This window comes from Lactuca serriola, chromosome 2 (genome assembly GCF_051521515.1).
Source record: "Lactuca serriola cultivar US96UC23 chromosome 2, Lser_US96UC23_V15, whole genome shotgun sequence".
Lineage (NCBI taxonomy): Eukaryota > Viridiplantae > Streptophyta > Magnoliopsida > Asterales > Asteraceae > Lactuca > Lactuca serriola.
Window position 1 is genome coordinate 209,648,185 of NC_136409.1, and position 5,033 is coordinate 209,653,217.

Sequence of the window (5,033 nt, forward strand, 5' to 3'; positions counted from 1 at the left end):
AAATCGAACGTTTTGTCAAAAACTAAAAAATAAAATATGTCAAACGTTTTTTTTGTCAAACATGCCCATAACATAACCTTCATTTAACTTTTTTGTTTGATATAATTTTATTTTAAATTTACTAATCTCTCTAGCTAACCTAACTAAAGATATCAATTTTACTAAGGTGCAGTTTGTTTTTTCGAAGCGAAAATGCTTGAAGTCTGCGGACTACCTTTGCAGTCATCTATAGCAGAAGAGAGGAATCAAACGGTTGCAGCATGGTAATAAAAAGTATGGTCGTCTTTTAACCTCTGCACACTGCTGCAATAAGTTAAAATAAGGTGTGAAGATATTTGAAGTAGATGGTCAAGTGTTGCGCCACGCAACACACACGTAACAATTTTTAAGTCAGGAGTCTTTTAAAAAACAAACAACTGTAAATGGTCAAGTGTTGCACGTGTACTACACGATGCATCAATAAATGATCAGAAATGGTTTTTTTTTTTTTTAAAAAAAAAACAAACAACACCTAAATGATTTTTGAAAGATAATATTATTTTAATATAATTTTATAATATCTTGACATATTTATTGTGTTTCACAATAAGTATTATTCAATTGTATTCTTTTTATTTGATCAAAACAATATTATTAAAATAATATTATTGCAATCTTATTTTTTTTATCAGACATAAACTATTATATAAACATAATCTTATTGCAATATTATTTTAATAGAATCGTTACATTTTGGTCTTCTAAACAACTCATGTCATTCTGTATCATGTAGGAAGAACATAATAAGATTAATGTGAAACAACAATATAAAATTTATAAAACAAATAATTTTAGTTTTCAAACTTTTTGTTCTCTCTCCGAAAAGTCCTTAATTCGTCTGCTTTCTGAAATGTCTTTGCAACTATGCAGCCGGTTTAATTATACTCTACCACCCAAATCTCAAATTTGAAAACAATACTTTTTTTTGTATAAAAATAATAAAGAAGTGTTTTCTCATAAAATATTTCAAAGTTTAAGTATTTTTCCTGATAATACTACTTTAATAATTAAAAAGTCATTGATTTTAAAATAAAATAGCTTATCATAAATTATCAATTATATATAGTTATATAGTTATATACTAAAGTTTTACTTCTTACAAAAAAAAACCTCAATTCTTCTCTTCTTCCCTTTACTTCTTATCTGTTTCGTTCACCGCCTTGTCGTCTTCATTTTCCAATACAAATTTCGTTCCCTTTTCCTTATTTCCTCCATTAATTTTGTGTTAAAAAGCACGATTTCAGGTTATTTGTTTATCCTCTTTCATTCTTTCTATGTTCTGTGGTTGGTGCTTTAATGCCCTAAATCCTTCTTCTCTCTTATCTCCACGAAATCAAATCAATGACTTTACTTGCCGCTAGAACAAAGGAGAAGCAAGAAACACAAACTCCACCACACTGGTTAATTTCGACTGTTGAGATGAAAGGGTCGGTAATACCCATAACCTTGATTTAGGCAGTTTTCTCTACACAGGTTGACTAACTCTATGTTTAACATGTGATTCGCCCAGGCTCGCTTAACTGCAGAGTTCTTATGGGATCTGCTGCCCTCACGACTTTAAAACTCGTTGTGACAAGGAAGGTATCCACACCCCTTTTAAGGAAATGCTTCGTTCTTCTTCTAAGCCGATGTGGGATTAGGTGCAACCCACCTTCACCCCCCATTATAGGGTTCGGCGTCCTTGTCGAACACATCGACCCGTGCCCTAGCTCTGATACCATTTGTAACATCCTCCTCTGACACGTATCACAATATTGCCCGTTTTATGCTCCCGGCACGAAAACTTCCCAGGGGGTCACCCATCCCTAGATTGCTCTCGCCCAGGCTCGCTTAACTGCAGAGTTCTTATGAGATCTGCTGCCCTCACGGCTTTAAAACATGTTATGACAAGGAAGATATCCACACCCCTTTTAAGGAAATGTTTCGTTCTCCTTCCAAGCCGATGTGGGATCAGGTGCAACCCCACCTGATCCCACATCGTTTTGGAAGGAGAACGAAACATTTCCTTAAAAAGGGTGTGGATATATTCCTTGTCACAACACGTTTTAAAGTCGTGAGGGAAGCAGATCCCATAAGAACTCTGCAGTTAAGCGAGCCTGGGCGAGAGCAATCCAAGGATGGGTGACACCCTGGGAAGTTTTCGCGCCAGGAGCCCAAAATGGACAATATTGTGATATGTGCAAGATGAGGATATTAGAAATGGTATCAGAGCTAGGGAACGGGTCGATGTGTTCGACAGGGACGCCAAACCCTATGATGGAGGGTGAAGGTGGGTTGCACCTGATCGCACATCAACATTCCTTGAAAAGGGTGTGGATACCTTTAGGGATGAGCAAATGGACCGGACCGGCCGGAACCGGACCGGAATCGGGAACCGGCTTCGGCCAAAGTCAAGAGCCGAACCAGCCCGACGGTTCTACCGGTTCCGGGTTCGGTTTTTGCCGGTTTTTCGATTTCGGAACCGGTCTTCAAAAAATAGCAACGCAATTTGGGGTTACGATTTCGGTTTAAGAAAATAACGTGATATTGGTGTTAGTTTAACATCTACAAAACTGTAATTTACCATGTATATTATGAACATTCCAAATTTTTTATTCTAATAATGTTTTTGAAAATTATGGGTGGGGATTACTAAAAAACTCAAAAAAATCAAATTAGAATATTAGATTGTGAAGTTGCGAAGCTGGGGTTGCTTTAGTAAAAAAAAGTAAAAAAAAAGTCAAATTAGATTGTGTTAGCTTTACATATAGAAAACTGTATAGTTGCTTAATTGCTTTACAATAGATTTCTAATTGTTTTTGCGTAGTAAGCCTCAAATTAGTTTTACATATACAACAATGTATTGAATTTGATTGTAGAAGTTCAAGCGACAAAGGCATGGCCGCATGGGGTTTTCTGTTTCCGGTCCGGTTCCCGGTTTTGGGCCGGTTCCAACGGCCGGTTCTTACCGGGTTCCGGTTCCAAATTTTCACGAAATTATAGTATAGGTACCGGCCGGACCGGTTCCGGTCGGTTTCCCGGTCCTTTTGCTCATCCCTAGATATCTTCCCTATCATAATGCGTTTTAAAGCCGTGAGGGTAGCAGATCCCATAAGAAATCTATAGTTAAGCGTGCCCGGGCAAGAGCAATCCAGGGATGGGTGACCCCTGAGAAGTTTTTGCATCGGGAGCCCAAAACGGACAATATTGTGATACGTGCAAGAGGGGGATGTTAGACTCTAATCTCTAATATCACTCTTGTACAACTAATAATCTAATATATACTCATACATCATTCTCTTCGCTCTCAATATGAAGTAACAGACGCAGAGGGGCAAAGATGCATCCGAGAATAAGGGGTACGCTTTTGTGACCTTTAGGACCAAAGAGTTGGCTTCTACTGCCATCAAGGAGCTTAATACTAAGGAGTTGAAGGTATTGCTTGCTACAATTATAATTATAATTTTTTTATAAACAATAAGTAATTTGAAGCTATTAGTTGTTGGTTGCTAAGGAGTTAATTGGTTTTTTTTTCATTTGGATATATTAGTTATAATTTGCTTCTCAAATATATATATATATATATATATATATATATATATATATATATATATTGTGTTACAGGATCCACAAAACTATAGGAGGAACCATGGATTTGCTTTCATCGAGTATTATAACCATGATTGTGCAGAGTATTCAAGACAAAAAATGTTGAACCCAAAATTTAAACTTGACAATAATGCTCCAACTGTTAGCCGGGTTGACCCAAAAATGTAGAGTCTTCAGCTTCTTCTCAGGTAGGTGAAGGTGCATAGTCTATATTAAAGTTGTTGAGTACTCAAGTCAAGTGATGAGCTCTGTTTATGTATATATAATAGATGAAAGCAGCGCACGTGAAGAATTTACCAAAGAATGTGACTCAAGATGAGTTAGAAAATATATTTGAGCACCATGGAAAGATCATAAAAGTGGTTCTACCTCCTGCCAAAGGAGGCCACAAGAGGAGTAGGTTTGGTTTTGTTCATTTTGCAGATAGATCAAGTGTCATGAAGGCTCTTAAGAACATTGAGAAGTATGTGTTAGATGGTAATACATACATACATACATACATATATAATGCTCTCTCTCATGATCAAAACAATTTTCTATCACAAACAAAAAAGAAAATATGTAATTTGATTGAGATGGTTTTGCTGTATAATATAATATAAGTCAAGTATTGGAGTGCTCACTTGCTAAGCAACAGGCAGACCAGAAACCATCTGGACGATCTTCAAACAACCAGAAGGCGGCTTTACTTCTAAAACACCATCCTCCTCGTGTTGGTTATGGCGGTTTGGTTGGTGGTGCATATGGTGGTTTGGGCGCAAGATATGGTGCAGCCATCTATGGACAGGTAGGTCACAACCAAACCAACACATTTCTTAATCTTATCTATCTTTTTGTTTTTTTCTTTTTAAAAAATGGAAGTATATTATTGGTTATTGCAGCCGCCACTTATATATGGAAGGGGACCTTCAACAGCTGAAGGACTAGGAGATCGAAGCTTCGAATCATATGATTTGAATCATGTGATGTATGGAAATCTTGGTACTTGGAAATTTTAAGACTAATCCCTTGACAAATAGTCAAGTGAAGGACTAGGACATCGAGTTCACAATGTTGTGCACTAGTTAAGTCCACCATAAATAACAACAAGATTATTCGCCATGATTTACTAAAGGTCTAGTAGACGTGATTCTGCTTACAAGATTAAGTGTAATTTTGAATCATTGAAAGTATCAATGAATGGCATAATGAATAAGAAGAATCAATTAGGCAGAAAGATAAAAGTTTCTCCAATCTAAGAAGAAGGGGGAGTACTATTGTATCATTTTTTATGATCGTCTTAAGAACCATATTACAATTCATCCTCTAAGTACACCTTAGTGCACTAGTATGGCTAAGAAGATGAGTCGGGAATTGTTAAAATGGTTAAGTCAATAAGATGAATCGTACTTCGTGCCAAAATCAAA

At 36.4% G+C, this 5,033-nt stretch overlaps 1 pseudogene; it reads left to right on the forward strand.

Moving 5' to 3' along the window:
- Positions 1–1,380: 1,380 nt before the first annotated feature.
- LOC145090016 (heterogeneous nuclear ribonucleoprotein Q-like) lies at positions 1,381–4,625 on the forward strand (annotated as a pseudogene).
- The last annotated feature ends 408 nt before the right edge of the window (positions 4,626–5,033 follow it).